This window comes from Ranitomeya imitator, chromosome 3 (assembly GCF_032444005.1).
Source record: "Ranitomeya imitator isolate aRanImi1 chromosome 3, aRanImi1.pri, whole genome shotgun sequence".
Classification (NCBI taxonomy): Eukaryota; Metazoa; Chordata; class Amphibia; order Anura; family Dendrobatidae; genus Ranitomeya; species Ranitomeya imitator.
In genome coordinates this window covers 87949454-87969073 of record NC_091284.1, presented here as the reverse complement: position 1 = coordinate 87969073, position 19620 = coordinate 87949454, and positions in this window count along the sequence as shown.

The following is a 19620-nucleotide window of genomic DNA, read 5'->3' as shown; positions in this document are numbered from 1 at the left end:
CGTGTGTGTGTTGTGAGTGAAAGTCGTTCATTAAAATCCCCTCCCTATTGGATGACTGTTCGCGGAAGGTGGATGATTGCAATTTAGCGCCCGACTTAGCTACCAGCACGTTACACACCATACAGCGTCTAATTGCTGTGACCGCCAGTGCGGCGCCGTGCGCTTTCACAGCGCTTTCCTGACCCAAGCCTGGGTGGATAGTGGCATCCGCCAGTGCGGCACCGCATGCACACTCGTGCATCTTTTATTATTACTTTGGTTACGCTGACACCCCATTAGCGGTGTCGAGCGCAAGTAGTCTAGTCGGACTCGGATCCCAAGTCTTGGGACTGAGCTTGGTGACTCTTTGCTTGCGCTCCTGTGTGCGGTACCGCAGCCCTGTGACTTAACAGGGTTCGCTTCCTTCACACAGGGTGAAGTTAACCCGTGTGTGTATTCACATTGTACCGCCATATAGTCCGTCATTACTTGGCAGCAGGTTCCATCTCTGCACGGTGGACCCAGGGCTGCGAACGCACCTTAATCTATCTTATTATTTGGTGCGTTCCGCTAGCCCTAACATATATACTGTATACAGATACACACCTATATATACAGATACACACCGATATATACAGAAACACACCTAAATATACAGATACACACCGATATATACAGATACACAGCTATATATACAGATGCACAGCTATATATATATATATATATATATACAGATACACACACTTGTATATACAGATACATACCTATATATACAGATACACAGCTATATACAGATACACACACCTATATATACAGATACACAGCTATATATACAGATGCACACCTATATATACAGATATACACACCTATATATACAGATACACACACCTATATATACAGATACACACCTATATATACAGTATACAGATACACAGCTATATATACAGATACCCAACTATATATACAGATATACACACACATATATATATATATATACAGATACACACCTATATATAGATACACACACCTACAGTATATAAACAGATACACACCTATATATACAGATACACAGCTATATACAGTATAGATACACACCTATATACACATATACACACCTATATATACAGTTGTATACAGTCATAATTTTTCTAGCAATTTGTCCACACTCTGACATTCCGGTAACTTAATTTTATTCCCTTCCAGTGACCTGAAGTCATTGAACATCTTTATAGACGGCGACAGCCACGCTAAGATCGGTGACTTTGGCCTCTCAAAAATCGATGTATATGAAGATCAAAAAGTGACTGGATACGCAGGAACCCCCAAGTACATGGCTCCTGAAGTAAGGAACACGTCGTCATATCACATAGTGATTACTGTATTGTCTATTATTAATACCAGATCATCAGGATAAGATCGCAGATGTTCCATTCATGGCCACACTGTATACAGGGGCATCACCTGCATGCTGGACATATAGCACACACTTACCTCCTGTATACTGGTGTATACTGGACATATAGCACACTCTTACGACCTGTATACTGGACACATAGCACACAGTTACCTCCTGCATACTGGACACATAGCACACACTTACCTCCTGCATACTGGACACATAGCACACACTTACCTCCTGCATGTACGATACATACCACACAGATGCCTCCCAAACACTTGTGGATCCCTACAGGCTATAACAGACCCCACTCTCCTCCACTACACTACACCCACCTCCGATGTGAGTCTCACCCCCTTCGGACCGCCATAGTGTAGTGTACACACATCTGTTTTACTCTCCTGCTGCTTGTGCGGCATTTTGCAAAGCAATCAGGTTCTCCTCGCAGGGAGGAAGCAATGGAATATAACTAGCAATAAAACAGTGCAACAATATAGGAGTCAAACAGTGTAACAGAAGTAAGCAAGATGTCTTGAGAAAAGAACACTTATCAGGCTGATGAGGACTTGCTTGAAGGGTCGTCTTCTCCAACGTAGGCACCGAGAAACAGCGGCACTTGTCATCCCTCTGTTGTCCGTGGGCTGAGTAGTCTCTAGGAGCCCGCTGCCTGGGGTTTCGGGAGTTAATGTGATATGCACAGGCTCTGATTCTTTAGCTTTTACAGCACAGCCTATCCCGGGGAAACGATGGTCAGTCTATTATTAAGTCTCTCACTAGGAACCAGGGGCTCTGCACTGTTAAGTCTCTCACCAGGAATCAGGGGTTCTGCACTGATACCGTGGGTACCAGGGGTCACAGTCTCTGTACTGATACAGTGGGTACCAGGGGGTCGCAGTCTCTACACGGGCCAATGTCTCTACACGGGTCTCAAAGCGCCCTTCTCCAGTCACAGCAGAGTCCGCTTTCATGTACTCACATGATGCAGTCTTTCTGGGCAGTCTCCCTGTATTTGTCCTTTTACCAGGAGCTCTCTCTCTCTCCCGGAGCGCAGTTGCACCCTGCTCTGACCGCTGCTCACGCTGCTCTGTTCCTTGCGCACGTGCCTTTCCTGCTCTCTGCCCGGCTTCCTTCCTGTCCCAGTCTCCAAGTCTGCCCCCTGGGGAACCTGTAGCACAGCTCAATGGTTCCAGGCATAGAGCCGAGAAGGTAACCGCCCCCGGACTCTTCTTGTGCTTCACCTCCTTACACAGAGACTCATTCTAAAAATTCCATAATGTAAAGTTACTGGGCCAAAGTCAGAGACAGAGAAAACGCCCAGCTCACTGACTGTTTCCATCTCTTCCTCCTCTATGTACACACAGGTTTTCCGTTTAGAAAAGGAAGCAGTAGATTGGTTTTCGCTTGGAATCATCGTGTGCGAAATGTCAAGTGGAAAATACCCGTTCTACAACGGGAATGACAGAATTAGACTAAAAATGTCCATTCTGTATGATGACCCCATCTATCCACAAGACCTCAACACCAACATAAAGGACCTAATAAACAATGTAAGTGGTCATATATATTGGATTAGGCTAGCATTAGGGGTCCTTAGTATCAGGACTAGGATTAATTACAGACCTAGGAATAGAGCTAGGAATAGGGTTGACAGGGGTTAGGGCGAGTGCTTGGATTAGGGTTCTATCTAGGATTAGGGCTAGGGCTAGGATTAGGGTTCTGTCTAAGATTAGGGCTAGGATTAGGGTTCTGTCTAGGATTAGGGCTAGGATTAGGGTTCTGTCTAGGATTAGGGCTAGGATTAGGGTTCTGTATAGCATTAGGTTTCTGTCTAGGATTAGAGTTAGGATTAGGGTTCTGTGTAGGATAAGGGCTAGGATTAGTGTTAGGGCTAGGATTAAGGATAAGGCTAAGACTAGGATTAAGGTTAGGGCTAGGATTAGGGTTCTGTCTAGTATTAGGGCTAGGATTAGGGTTCTGTATAGCATTTGGGTTCTGTCTAGGATTAGGGTTAGGATTAGGGTTCTATGTAGGATTAGGGCCAGGATTAGTGTTAGGGCTAGGATTAAGGATAAGGCTAGGGCTAGGATTAGGGTTCTGTCTAGGATTAGGGTTAGGGTTCTGTGTAGGATTAGGGCTAGGGTTAGTGCTAGGGTTAGTGCTAGGGCTAGGATTATGGATAAGGCTCGGGCTTAGATAAGGGTTCTGTCCAGTACTAGGGTTAGGATTAGGGTTCTGTCTAGGATTAGAGTTCTGTCTAGGATTAGGGCTAAAATTAGTGTTCTGTCTAGGATTAGGGCTAGGATTAGGGTTCTGTATAGCATTTGGGTTCTGCCTAGGATTAGGGCTAGGATTAGGGTTCTGTCTAGGATTAGGGTTCGGTCTAGGATTAGGGTTAGGGTTCTAAGTAGGATTAGGGCTAGGATTAAGGATAAGGCTAGGGCTAGGATTAGGGTTCTGTCTAGGATTATGGTTAGGATTAGAATTCTGTCTAGGATTAGGGATAGGATTAGAGTTCTGCCTAGGGTTCTGTCTAGGATTAGGGTTCAGTCTGGGATTAGAGTTCTGTCTAGCATTAGGGTCAGGGTTCTGTGTAGGATTAGGGTTATAGTTAGGGTAATTAAACATAAAAACAAGTGAAAAATAACAAATAAAACGTATCAAAAAATGTTATAACAATGTAAAATGTTATTTTTTAAATTGATATGAAATTTCATGAAAAAAACGAAAAACCCTATAGTGCTGAAGGTCAAGACATAATGACATCAGCATTTCCTATAGTTACAGTACATCTGCCTGGGGGATAAGGGGAGAAATACTGGACAGGTGGAGGGGACACCGGAAGTGTCACCTCTCCACAGGTTCGGAGGCACAAAACACTCACCTTTTCCCCGGGCGCTGGCAACCTACACTACACCACTGCCAGGGAGGAGACAGGATGGATGGATGTCAGTCACTCGGGATGATGGACTCTTTCTTTTTGTATTTATTCCTCAGCTTCTCTTTAAGTCTGCTGACAAGTGACATATATTTGTGAAGGAACAACTGAGGACACATTTGATGTTCCAGACAACTGACTGGGGGGTGATAGAATCTGGAGAACTCTCTCCACCAAACCATGTGGAGCCGGTAACTATCTAACACTCTGGGGGTTTTTTGATGGGGATGACTGAGCGTAAAAATTGACAGTGGTCCTTAACAGGGACTAAAATTATGTCCCATTCAGGTGACGTGTAACAGCCCTACCTCTTTATAGTAATGCAGGGAGTCCTGTTGCAGCTGGCTGTTTTGCCCCTATGGTTGGGGTACGCCCGTACCGTTGCACATTTGCATCATCTAATGTAGGTGTAACTAGGCTTCTTGCGGGAAGTTATAATTATACACTGGATAGTACTGAACACTGATGCCAAACTTTCTTGTCACAGACCCCAGTGCAGGATGACGTCATTCCTGTCGTGGCCATGCTGAACGCAAGAAAACCGCGAGGGCCTCCAATAACACCGGAGGAACAGCAGCATTTTATCGACTTCAGCAGTGTCAGGAGCAGGTGGAAAGATCTCCAGCAGGGGACCTGTGGAGAACATCTGACTCCTCCAGATCTTCTGTACAAGGAGCCCTGACGGATAACGTGAGTCTTCTAACCCTAGATAATGGAGCCCACTCTTCCTAGAATCCAAAAATTTGTCAGATGTGATTTTAACTTTTTCTTTTTTCTTCACTCGCAGGATTTATTTTCATCCACCACATCATCCTCCTCACCATCGATTTTAACATTATCGTCTTCCGGATCGTCAGTCATTGTCATCATATAATCATCATTGCTGGTCACTTCATTCAGAACACTTTTATGAAGGATCAGCACAGATATCAGAAGACCTAAACATATCAAAAACCTATGCCCATATGAAGGGTAGTCCTTCCAGCACGTTTCGTAAAGTTTTTCCCCACTGGGTTTTTTTTCCTCTACGACCTGCAGAAGGACGATTCTTCATAAATCAGGAGCGACAGTTTGAGGCAAATTATTGTCTCTTAGAACTGATTAATCCATGCATGAGACAACACATTAAATGCAATATCTGAGAATGTTACTTGCACCTTTGCCTTTGTTTTCTATATCCTCATTGGAAGGAACAGGTTCTGTGAATATTCCTTTCTTTTTCTAGTTCCTTATTGGAAGAAGCGGTTTCTATAGTAGCCCTCACCGGGTCTCAAGAAGCCCCTTACTAAGACTTTTTAATTTATTTAATGTGCGTATGTGCATGTAATCTAGTGTGAATGTATTAACTACTTACCTACCGCGGCTCTCTCCAGTATCCGGCGCCGGTTTTCTGCTCTTCTCAGTGACGTCACCAAAATTGCGACTAACCGTCTCACTCTACACGTGAGCCGGAAGTCTGTTTTACAATGAAAGCTTATGGAGTTCGTTCTGCCGCTCCATAGACACATTGTAAAAACAACTTCCTGGTCACGCAGAGTGAAGTGTGACCCAGATAGATTGCAGAGCGATGATGTAACTCAGAAAAGGAGATTGGAGCTGGACACCGGAGAGAGAAGCAGTATGTGAGAATATGAATACACTCACAATACATTACACATACACACATGCAGGACTGGTATCTACCACTCTATGATCACCATATGGCAGGAATATCGGTGTTTTTCTTTGTGCATATCAGGAAGATATGAATTATTTTTTCCATTATGCTGTGGGACCAAGTCCTGCTTGCAACCCCTCGCACTGCTGCAGCCCCCTATTTCTCCCTCTTTGTGAATTTCTATTTCCTCCTCCCTTCAACCAAATGGTCATTCTGGAATGTGAGTTTTATGGCTCTGCCAGCTAGCTAAGCTAAGTGTGTTTTCCCACCAATAATCTCTTTATTTACGGAGCAGATACTCACAGTCGAATTTAATGACACACAGATTTCCAGGATCTGGGCATTTGGGGCTACGCATGGCAGCGTTTTGCGGCATTTAGGGCCATCGGAAACCTGGCCTGGGAAATTAATTTCTGCCCACCAGTAAATCACAGACAGACATACCGTGTTTGGACTCTGAAGAATGGTAAAATCAAAGGGGACAAAATAATGCCATTATCGTTGACCTGTGAGATTCCAGGCCAAAGATATGGAAAAAAGGAGTTTTTGATAACTTGACAAAATAGATGTACCTCCCAGAAAACAGCCCACATGTGAGGTCATCCAAAGTAGGAGTCCCTAAGTTTATGGCCAAACCATAAAACAGGAACGTCGTTTTTGGGAGGCATTCAGAGCCAGAGAGGCAGCAGCTAACACCATCCTTGGGTGCTGAATCATCTCTTTGGGAACTCTCATCCCTTTTATCAACACATCATACCTATGACTGAGATTTAGTAAGTTTCGTACCTTTATACCTTTTATTTTATAACTGTTTGGACATATTTGTATTTTGTCTGTTTTGTAATATCTTTTGCATTTTTGTAAACACTGCTGATTTTTTTCTGGAGTAAACTTATAAATTTGCTAGTTCTTTTTGCTCTATGATCGAACCGACACATACTCTGTGCAAATTCACGCTACCTGGGGTTGGTTTCTGACTCGATTTAGGCTTGGTAACAGACCCGGCTTATATCTAACCAGAAACTGGTGGCAGCATACCATTCTGGTGTTATTGGGGGATTCTGGCAGTGATGGACGGAGTTTTATATGTGTATCCCCAGCCTGAGACTGGTGATATATATATATTGCCCTCACTGCAGTATGCCCCGATAACCAGTACGTGACAGGGCAGCCTCTCTGGCGACTACTTATCCTAGGTGCAGTTCCCTGACTGACCTGATGGTAAGGAGGGTGCCAGTGAGCTGTGACTGTGTAAGCTCCGTCATAGATTGTGACGGTGGGGTGATATCCATATCTCCTGACTGTCTTTGTGGGAATGGGTTTTTGTGACAGTGCAGATTTACTTTCAGTATCAGCATAGTCATCTGTTGAGGTTCCCTTGTACCCACAATTAGGCTGCACCATCATAGTTGTAATCAGGGTTACCGGATATGAACAACTCAGGGGTGGCGCTATAGAGTTTAAGTCCTCTTTCTCTCTGAAGAGGCAATTTGCATATTAAATTTCCCAGAGGAGCATTGCACGGCGAATAAGCCTTCTTACCTTGACAAACCAGAGCTGGTATGTCGCTCTCAACAAGGAGAAACCTTACCCCAATTTTTCTTAGCAAGAAGTACATTTACTTTGGTTTGTGAAAGTCGTAAAATTCTACGTGGAATGTGAGAGAATGCAACGTGGGCTGCATGTTTATAAAGAGATTTCCCATTTCCAGGAAGATAAAGAGTTTGTCACCGAATGGGAAAATATTCAGCTACAGTGCTAAAAAAATATGTTATTACAACTAATTCTCAAACCAAATGAAAAGGAGTTTATGATGGATAAAGCTGAATTAGAACAGGGTAAAATTGATTTACAGATCACCTCACTGAGAGCCAATGGCAAACATTCCTTAAAGGGTAGGTGCCGCATTTTATTTTTTGTATTAAAAATAATTGTTTATATAAACAATTATTTTTCATACAAATTTCATTTTTTTAACTTTAACATTTTTTTTTATTATTAATTTTTTTTTCAGCCACTGGGCGCTGCCATTTTCCTTTGCAGGAGTGTAAGGGTGCCGTCTCACAGTGGCACTTTGGTCGCTACGACGGTACGATCCGTGACGCTCCAGCATCGCACCATTATCGCTCCAGCGTCGTAGACTGCGGTCACACTTCGCAATGCACGACGCTGGAGCGATAATTTCATGACGTGTTTGCGATGTAGAAGCCGTTGGATACTATGAGCACATCGTATACAATATCGTGCACACCTTTGTTACACGATGTGATCATGCCGCCACAGCGGGACACTAGATGACGAAAGAAAGTTTCAAACGATCTGCTACGACGTACGATTCTCAGCGGGGTCCCTGATCGCAGGAGCGTGTCAGACACAGCGAGATCGTAAGTATATCGCTGTAACGTCACAAATCGTGCCGTCGTAGCGATCAAAATGCCACTGTGTGACGGTACCCTAAGTGTAGCTGAACGACACTTACACTGCAAATACGGCAGCCCTGGGCATAGGAGGCTGCGGTCGGGAGCCGACCCATACCTAGCATTTTAAGCTGCTCTCTGCTCTGGTCTGGCCACGCCCCCTGAGCCGTCCACACCACAGCAGAGGCAGGAGATCAGCGCCATCTTCCTGGAGCTCACAGTGTGCTGTGAGCTCCAGCTTCCCAGGATAATCACAGGAGCCCTGTGGTTATAGGAGGAGAAGAAGGAGGAGACCATGGACGGAGGGAGAAAGGACTCAGGAGCGGAGCCGTGAAGTAAGTATCAGTGGGGAGGGGGAGAGGCAATATAATCCTCTCCTTTGTGGTGCTGACTCTGAGCAGTGTATCTCCTCCCATGTGTGTTACTGTGCTGAGCTGTGTATCTACTCCTCTCTTGTGTGATACTGTCTGCTGAGCCGTGCACCTAATCCTATCCTGTGTGATACTGACTGAGCCATATATCTAATCCTCTCCTGTGTGACACTGTCTGCTGAGCCGTGTATGTAATGCTATCCTGTGTGATACTGACTGAGCTGTGTATCTAATCCTATCCTGTGTGATACTGACTGAGCTGTGTATCTAATCCTATCCGGTGTGATACTGTGCTGAGCTGTGTATCTAATCCTATCCTGTGTAATACTGTGCTGAGCCGTGTATCTAATCCTCTCCTGTGAGATACTGTCTGCTGAGCCATGTATCTAATCCTACCCTGTGTGATACTATGCTGAGACGTGTATCTAATCCTACCCTGTGTGATACTGTGCTGAGCCGTGTATCTAATCCTCTCCTGTGTGATGCTGTCTGCTGAGCCATGTATCTAATCCTATCCTGTGTGACACTGTGCTGAGCCTTGTATCTAATCCTACCCTGTGTGATACTGTGCTGAGATGTGTATACAATCCTCTCCTGTGGGATACTGTGTGCTGAGCCATGTATCTAACCCTATTCTGTGTGATACTGACTGAGCTGTGTATCTAATCCTATCCCGTGTGATACTGTCTGCTGAGCCTTGTATCTAATCCTCTCCTGTGTGATACTGTCTGCTGAGCCGTGTATCTAATCCTACCCTGTGTGATACTGTGCTGAGATGTGTATCTAATCCTCTCCTGTGTAATGCTGTCTGCTGAGCCATGTATCTAATCCTACCCTGTGTGATACTGTGCTGAGATGTGTATCTAGTCCTACCCTGTGTGATACTGTGCTGAGACGTGTATCTAATCCTCTCCTGTGTGATGCTGTCTGCTGAGCTGTGTATCTAATCCTACCCGGTGTGATACTGTGCTGAGATGTGTATCTAATCCTCCCCTGTGATATTGACTGCTGAGCTGTGTATCTAATGCTATCCTTTGTGATAGTGACGGCTGAGCCATGTACTGTATCTAATCCTATCCTGTATGATACTGACTGAGTTGTGTATCTAATCCTCTCCTATGCACTCCTCTCCCCCATTGTTCTGGCTGAGCAGCTGCACACAGGTCTGGGGTAATAGAGGGGACAGCATAACCTACAGTTAGGTGCAGTCAGGGGAAGGCTGGTGAGGCGGCTGAAGAGAGGCGTCTTATTTTTATCGTTACTATATGGCTACATTTCCTTCCCAGCGTCACCCCGGACTGCGCCTGTCGCCTCGCTTTCACACATTGCCAGGACAGGATGGAGAAGACAGGATCTGAGGAGGGGAATGGGGTCTGCATGCAAAGTCTGGATCAGACCAGGCCATCAATCCACAGAAATGTTTCCTGGATTTCTGTGGAGCAGATGGTCCATCCAGGTGTGTATAAAAGACAGCGCTCTATGTACAATCCCTGGCTGCTCCACGCACTGAACATGGTGCCCCCCTATAGACCAGCACACTGCTCTCCTGAAATACTCTGCGCTGCTGTCACCCTGCTCCCTCCACCATATATCTCCCAGAATCCTTGCTGCCTGCCATCCTCGGTGACTGTCTACTTATCAGTATAACTTTGCAGTCACCAACAAAATGGCTGCTCACTGGGTTCCTGAATCTCATCCTCTCTTATCCCTTACCAAACACCAGAAGGGGAGGAGAGGAGAAATCACACACGTCAGCAGACTCCGCCCATAATTACTGCAGTGCTGTAATGTGAGCTAGTTGTGCACTAGGTTTTTCTCAAATTTCATTACCTGCTCCCCCTAGTGTTTAAAAGTGGAAATGCCAAACCTTTTCAAATTATTTTTCATATTTTACTAAATTATAAACAAATGATAATGTTTTTTAAGAAAATGTAAACATTAATTCTTTACATTTTTTCAATCGATGGAAAATTTTTTTTTTGATGGCACCTTCCCTTTAAGAAACATGATAAAAAGCTCATTCCGATGCAACGAGAAATCAGAAAAGGAATATAAATTTGTGATAGACAAAAATTCGGGCAAAATTTTCCAATGGAGTAAATTTAAGAATAACATAAAAAGAACTAAATCACAGAGATTTTGAAGAAACAAAAAACTATGCAATGATTACTGCACCATGGAAACGGATTCCAGCATTTCTGACGACATGGGACCTATCCCTTTAGAAAATGCAGCAAGAGGGAGGTGCAGAAAGCACAAGAGGATTCAAGCCCCGCAGCTCTTGTGCACCAGATGGCAGCTCTTCCCTCTGAGCTATTCAGCTCGCTGGACAGTTCCTTGCTAAATTACATACTAGTACCTGTGTTGTTCCTGATGGTCTCCACCCTGAGTTCCTGATTGTCACTTACCCAAGTTCCTGATTGGCTCAACACTGTGATCTCCTGATCGAACGCCCTATTTAAACCTGGCACTGCACTTCCTTCCTTGCTAGATTATTGAGCTCCCAGCCTTTAGTCTAGCTTCCTTCCACCTGCTGCTTATCCTCAAGAAACTACCCTGTTGCTCCATGTACCGACCTCTGGCTATCTTCTGACTACGCCACCTGCTGGCGCTGCCCCTAGTGGTTGCAATATCACTACTAGAGTTGAGCGACTTTTACTTTTTTAGGATCGAGTTGGGTTTCGCGAAAATCGACTTTCTCAAAAGTCGGGTCGGGTGAAATCAGCCAATTAATGCGAAAAGTCGGGGGCCGACTGTAACACAAAACCCAATGCAAGTCAATGGGGAATCAAAGTCGGCAGTGAGTAGAGGACAGGAAAACACCTACAGTGCCCATTTTAATGCCAAAAACATCAATTCGTATTACAGAAGCTTGTCAATCTTAATTTACTTTATAATGATAGTTAGGCATTGAAAACAGGGGGTCATTTGGCTAAAGTTGTGGGGGGTAGGGCTGGCTCAAGATTTTCGTGGCCCAGGAAACACGGAATATGTCACGGCGGTGGAGCAGGGAGAGGTAAGTATTTCAACTTTGCAAGTGCTGTGATCCTGAGCAAGCAGGGGGGGCCACTAGTTGGCACAGGGCCCCTCATAGTACGGCGGTGTGTTTGATGGCGGGTGGTGCCTCCCACTGCCAGAGACACTTTTGCGTACTATGAGGGGCACTGTGCCAGTGCCAACGAGTATGCCCCCCCACCTGATGAAGGAACCTGCACTTTCATCTGCACCTTCCTCTTTGTCCCCGTGTAAGGTGGTATAGTATGCGGGAAGGGGAACCTGACTTTCAGCAGGGTCAGATTCTGGCTGTGTAGAGTGCAAGGGGAATGTAGTGGTCTGGGTCAATGTACCAGCAGACTCATCAAGCAGTGGCTGGGCAATGGGCAGGATGAGTAGGAAACACAGATATAGGCCCAAATAATAAAGTAGGCTAAATGCAGTTCAAAATTGGTAACAGGAGTACACAGGCGGCATAGCTTTGTTCAGTGGAGGACAACTGTATTGAGTGGCGCAGACAGACTTAGTAGGCCCAAAATAAAAAAGTAGGCTAAATGCAGTTCAAAATTGGTAACAGGAGTACACAGGCAGCATTGCTTTGTTCAGTGGAGGACAACTGTATTGAGTGGCGCAGACAGACTTAGTAGGCCCAAAATAAAAAAGTAGACTAAATGCAGTTCAAAATTGGTAACAGGAGTACACAGGCGGCATTGCTTTGTTCAGTGGAGGAGGACAACTGTAATGAGTGGCGCATAGAGACTTAGTAGGCCCAAAATAAAAAAGTAGGCTAAATGCAGTTCAAAATTGGTAACAGGAGTACACAGGCGGCATTGCTTTGTTCAGTGGAGGACAACTGTATTGAGTGGCGCAGACAGACTTAGTAGGCCCAAAATAAAAAAGTAGGCTAAATGCAGTTCAAAATTGGTAACAGGAGTACACAGGCTGCATTGCTTTGTTCAGTGGAGGAGGACAACTTTAATGAGTGGCGCAGAGAGACTGAGTAGGCCCAAAATAAAAAAGTAGGCTAAATGCAGCTCAAAATTGGTAACAGTACACAGGCGGCATTGCTTTGTTCAGTGGAGGAGGACAACTGTATTGAGTGGTGCAGACAGACTTAGTAGGCCCAAAATAAAAAAGTAGGCTAAATGCAGTTCAAAATTGGTAACAGGAGTACACTGGCGGCATTGCTTTGTTCAGTGGAGGACAACTGTATTGAGTGGCGCAGACACAGGTAGTAGCCCCCCCCCAAAAAAAGTAGGCTAAATGCAGTTCAAAATTGGTAACAGGAGTACACAGGCGGCATTGCTTTGTTCAGTGGAGGAAGACAACTGTATTTGAGTGACGCAGAGAGACTTAGTAGGCCCAAAATAAAAAAGTAGGCTAAATGCAGTTCAAAATTGGTAACAGGAGTACACAGGTGGCATTGCTTTGTTCAGTGGAGGACAACTGTATTGAGTGGCGCAGACAGACTTAGTAGGCCCAAAATAAAAAAGTAGGCTAACTGCAGTTCAAAATTGGTAACAGGAGTACACAGGCGGCATTGCTTTGTTCAGTGGAGGACAACTGTATTGAGTGGCGCAGACAGACTTAGTTGGCCCAAAATAAAAAAGTAGGCTAAATGCAGTTCAAAATTGGTAACAGGAGTACACAGGCGGCATTGGTTTGTTCAGTGGAGGAGGACAACTGTAATGAGTGGCGCAGAGAGACTTAGTAGGCCCAAAATAAAAAAGTAGGCTAAATGCAGTTCAAAATTGGTAACAGGAGTACACAGGCAGCATTGCTTTGTTCAGTGGAGGACAACTATATTGAGTGGCACAGACAGGCTTAGTAGGCCCAAAATAAAAAAGTAGGCTAAATGCAGTTCAAAATTGGTAACAGGATTACACAGGCGGCATTGCTTTGTTCAGTGGAGGAGGATAACTGTAATGAGTGGCGCAGAGAGACTTAGTAGGCCCAAAATAAAAAAGTAGGCTAAATGCAGTTCAAAATTGGTAACAGGAGTACACAGGCGGCATTGCTTTGTTCAGTGGAGGAGGATAACTGTAATGAGTGGCGCCGAGAGACTTAGTAGGCCCAAAATAAAAAAGTAGGCTAAATGCAGTTCAAAATTGGTAACAGGAGTACACAGGCGGCATTGCTTTGTTCAGTGGAGGAGAACAACTGTATTGAGTGGCGCAGACAGACTTAGTAGGCCCAAAATAAAAAAGTAGGCTAAATGCAGTTCAAAATTGGTGACAGGAGTACACAGGCGGCATTGCTTTGTTCAGTGTAGGAGGACAACTGTAATGAGTGGCGCAGAGAGACTTAGTAGGCGCAAAATAAAAAAGTAGGCTAAATGCAGTTCAAAATTGGTAACAGGAGTACACAGGTGGCATTGCTTTGTTCAGTGGAGGAGGACAACTGTATTGAGTGGCGCAGACAGACTTAGTAGGCCAAAAATAAAAAAGTAGGCTAAATGCAGTTCAAAATTGGTAACAGGAGTACACAGGCGGCATTGCTTTGTTCAGTGCAGGACAACTGTATTGAGTGGCACAGACACAGGTAGTAGCCCCCCCCAAAAAAGTAGGCTAAATGCAGTTCAAAATTGGTAACAGGAGTACACAGGCGGCATTGCTTTGTTCAGTGAAGGACAACTGTATTGAGTGGCGCAGACAGACGTAGTAGGCCCAAAATAAAAAAGTATGCTAAATGCACAGGCGGCATAGCTTTGGCATAGGACAATGCAACTGATTTATTTTATGACTTAGTTCACGGGCATCGAAGCCCTGATTTATCCAACCATGCCTCTTAACTTGAATGAGGGGGAATTTAATGCACTAAGAAAAATAAAAATATTGAAATGACGTGGTAATACGAGAGACGAATAAGCGGGGCAACATAGTCCTATATTGAGAGAGTATTATAAAAGAAGCCATGAGACAACTCTCAGGTAGTATCACATATACCCCTTTATCTCAGGACTCCAAGAAAAAATTTAAATCCAAACTCTAGTTACTGTAAGTGCTGCCACTGTTGATAACAGAATACATTTTATACTCTTTGCCATCAGCAGAAGATATGCTAGTTTTAGCATTAAACATATGCATGCATAATCCACGAGATTTTTGTCCACATTTATAGTGACCGGAATAAAAAGGCGGAATATCTCCATACACCTCAATGTAGTTTCCTGTTGGAAAAAAAACGTCAGATAGGACACAGGATTTCACCTCCTTTTTTTCCCAGGAATAAGAAATCTTTTCGGGTTTCTGGGAGATACCATGAAAAAATAAGCTGGAAAGGTGGTTGTAGATGGAAAAAGATTAGAGCCCAAAACAAAGGTTTCTGATTTATTACACCTAAGACAGAATTGGACGACAAAAGCAGCCATGACACAAGGCTCCCAATGAGGGGGATACTGAGGTTCTTGGCATATCAGTGGACTTAAATGCTGGCCAGTCAGATGGTGGTAAATATTATTTCTCAGGGTCTCAAACTAGAGTTTTCGCCACTCTCCCAAAAAGAGTAACAGAAACATGGCAAAGAAGTTCAGAACATGCTAGAGAAAGACGTTTTGGTCAGTGTGCCAGAGACAGATATTGGAAAGAGGTTTTACAGCAATCTCTTTTTAGTAAAAAAACAACAACAAACATATGGTTCTTTCAGAACAATTATTAACCTAAAGTCCTGAATCTCCATCTAAAGGCCAACAAGTTTCAAATGTAAACACTGAAGCCAACTGTAAAACTGCCGTACCCGTTTCATGTTGGTGATAGACCCAAAATATGGAAATCACGGCACTTGGTGGTAATGGTGGTGCTCAAGTAGAATCCTATCCCTTGATGCAATCACAATACAGTAACTAAATCTGGATTGTACTACCTTAAATAAAAATATTCTGAAATTTCTAGCTTTTAGTGCCAAGTTTCCGTATGGTGATGGACCTAAACGATGCACACTAACACATCCCAATTCACCTATCTCATTAAAAATATGTCAGAGTGGAGGTAAAGATCAGAGAAGACGCTCTTTATCTGCAATATTAGTGCCTTCCCTTCTGGATTTCCATGGCACCCAGAACTTTCAGAAAGATTTTATCAGGGATAACATCGGAAAGATCACGCAGATCCCACCGCTGCCACCCGCTTGTCCCTGAGGAAGGAGTATTCTCCGAAACGCGCGTCGAGGTGGGCTGGTGGACCATGTGGGTTCCTGGTACCGCAGATTGTAAGTTATTTTTGTGAACATCGTAATTACTCTGTGATACTGCTTGCAAATCTGGGACTCCTGCCTGTATTACTATTTACTGTATCTATGGGCACTATTTCACTATTTGTAACTTTATCAGGCTGTATTTTCTACATATTTATAGTGTGGTCTACCATCGCCTTGCATGGATGCTGGTTTCGTATGCACATTTTAGCTCCCTCTACCTTTTTGAATATTAATAAAGATTTTTGTCATTTTAACACACAATTTTGGACCTTAGGACTGTGTTTTTCTTTCTTTTTCTTATAATTTATACATTACAGTTGGTCCGGATTTAGTCCAGTTTGTTACTATGGGTGAAGTGTTTAGATTTATAACCATATTCCTTGAATAGGTTACCCATAAGTATTACAATATGCTCACAATACTTATTTGTTAATATTGTCATGTAGCCCATCCCAGCCTTATGCAGGTCTACAATTTTGTCCATGGTGTCTTTAGACACGTCTTTGGTCTTGGTCATGGTGGGGAGGTTTGAATGTGATTGTCACGAGTGTGTCACGCCAACCTGGGAGATCTGGGGGTAGAAGATAACTACGTATTGTGAATTGCAGATCTTCCATTTAGACTGTGTATTTGGATACCATATAAATTGAATTTGGTTTCCTTTGGTGCTGGAGAGGTTAAGAACTCTTTCAATGCTGGTCAGAAATATGCAGCTCCATTTCAGCTGCTTCTGATCTGGTTGTTAACTCTTCCTATAGAACCTGGCCAGACCCCCTCTGTCCTGCCAGTGAAAGCTCTGCTTCCTTACCCTTTGGAGATGCTGCGCTGTCTGCTAAAGCTAAATAGTTGAGGTTTGGGGTTGGAGTTGTGGTGTTCTGTAGATTGCTGTTGCATGTTTGTGTGTTTATCTCCTGGTCCCTGATCCCATTTATTTTATTCCTCCCAGTCCTTATCTTCCTCCCTATTGTTTGTGATTTTGTATGATATATGAGTCGCCCGTCAGGGCCGTGAGGTACTCGGTACTGGGTCCAGTTCTTAAAGGGATGTGTCACAGCGGCAGTGACCCGGTCCGTGGCCTTGGACGCCCATGCTAAAGGAAAGGTCTTTAAAGGGGTGTGTGAAATAATAAATGTTTGTGACGCCACCTGTGGTATTCGGTCAGGGGTGACCGACGCCGCTTAAAGGGGGTCCACTGGGGTGATGTTATGGCAGCAGGGATGGTATGGCTTCCCACAGGTGAAGCTGGGTCCCCAGGGCTCCTGGTGTAATAGATGAAGATGGTGATAGGTGGTGTAGTAAGAAACGGAGGTTGCAGTCTCGTTATCTCTTTACTTGGTTCAAGGCAGCCACAGTCCAGGGTACCGGATCACGGATGCTAGTGTGGTCCGGCCGGCTTGGAAGCGAATTGGGAATCCCTCTAACCAGGTGGGGTTGGAAGCCTTCCTTCTAGTGCTGTAGTGTTGTAGTCCCTTGCTGCCTCAGGCCTCACACAAGGTCCTCACGTTTTCTCTCTGTCCCCTTTTAGGTAGGACACCACCCATATGACAGGTAGCTTGAACCTTCCTACAGAATCTCTATCACGACCCGGGCTCTATTTGCTACTGTGTCCTCAGGTGTCAATGGTGGACGGGTGACTTGCAGTCCAGCCGTCCGGCGGTTTCTGCTGTGATACCAAAAGTACTGCACAACCTCGGTCTTCCAGCTACCGATATCTGCGCTCAGCATGGAGGAAGCCCCTTCGCAGCTTCTCTCTCCAGCTCTTCACTCTCCTGTGCTTCTTCTCTCTCTCAGTTTCCTACAGACTGCTCTGCTTTCTCTTTCCTTCCCAGGAGCTGCAGAATCACTCGTCTCCACGGCCCCAGCTTTCCTTCCTCTCACCTCGCTCTCCTCTCACCAACTGTGTAACTCCCCAACTGCCTAGCAACTGCCTAGCAACTGACTCCTCTTCCTGACCAGAGAGAGCAGCTCTCCTGAAGTCGGGTGTAGAGCTCCCCCTTCTGGCCTGGAGTCAGAACGGTGTTGTACGTGCTGAATACCTGTTAAAGGGATCCTTCCATGTTTCCAAGCAAGGCATCACTCTCCCCGTGAGGAAAGCAATGCACTGCTCGATGTAGTAGTCTGCCTCATAGTTAAAAAATTATGAGTTCAAATAAGTTGAATACAATTTTTAATAAAAATAATTTTATCATTCGGCAGTTGTTCAAATTTGTTTAAAAAATGTATGGCTGCTTGACAACCTATGTCATGCTGGATCACAGTGTAGAGTGACATGATATCCAACCATACCTAAAATGTAGTTGTCATACCACTGTATGTGTCCCAGGGTTTGTAAAACGTGAGTGCTGAATTTAAGGTAAGCGGGGAGTGGTACTATATCTTGTAATGGCAATCTACATAATGTGACAAATTAGAGGGAAGACACTGAATCCCTGAAATTATTGGACGTCCTGGTGGGTTCATGATGCTTTTGTGGATTTTTCAAGGAATAAAAAATTGCAATTCTAGGATGTATGGTATTAATAAATTAAAATACAGATTTGTTTAAAAGACCGGCATTTAACCCTCTAGAAATTAGCTCCTTCATCTTGTTGACAAAAGTTGGGTCATTATCCATTTTCATGTATGTTTGTTTATCGCTTAGCAGGAGCATGGATCCTTTATGGTACTGTTCGTGGTCTAAAACCACTATCCCACCTCCTTTGTCTGGTCTGCGGAATGTATTACTATGCCTTGGTTATCCTGTAGCTGTTTGATAGCTAGACGTTCGGTGAGTGTAAGGTTATCCCTAAAATTGGAACATCTTGTATAGCTAACCCGTTGGAAGTTATCAATTAATTTATTTTTTTAAAGCTTCGAATGGCTCAGAAAACTCATTTAAATGGTGAAAGTTTGTTTTACCCCAATAAAAGTTTGGAATTTATCAAACTTAGCTGCAGGGGCATATTTAAGACCTTTATATAATAATGCTATTTCGTTCTGTTGCAGAGTGTGGCGACTCAAGTTGACAATTGTTTGGTCATTAGTATTTACTTTTTGGGGTTTCATTTTATTTTTGGTGAGTTTTACCCCCCTGCAGACCCTCATATGTGTCTTTTTGGACCTAATTGAAAAAAAGATTTGTTGACCACTTTTTTGCGAGATTGTTGGTGACTCAGGATATTACCCTCAGATGAGGGCTCTTCTCCATTTGCTGGAGCATCCTGTGTTTCTGGTGTATTACTGTTCAATGGTGGTTCATTCATAGTTTCCAATATTTCAAAAGTTTTGACTATGGGTGTTGGGTTAGGGGTGGTGGGTAGAGGTACAAAAGAACTTATTCGTCCATGTGAACCGGTATCGGGTGACAGATTATGAGGTGTTGCTTGTCGGTGACCTTTAGATCTGAAGGTTTCTTGGTATCGAGGTGTGGTATTATTCTTTTCTGAGGTGGGATATGTGGAAAATCTGTCCTCGGAAGGTCTAGTATTCAGGGGGCTACCTCAATCTCATCTATCACCTCAAACGTCAGTTCTATGCTGGGGATATTATGAAACCCACATTCCGGTATTACATCTCGTCCAAATTTTTTCAGTTTTTTGCTTATAATACCTTTCTCTTTGCTCTGTATCCAGTTTCTGATACTGTGTGATAAGTTCATAATCTCGGGTGGTGTTTATATGGTTTCATCTCATCAA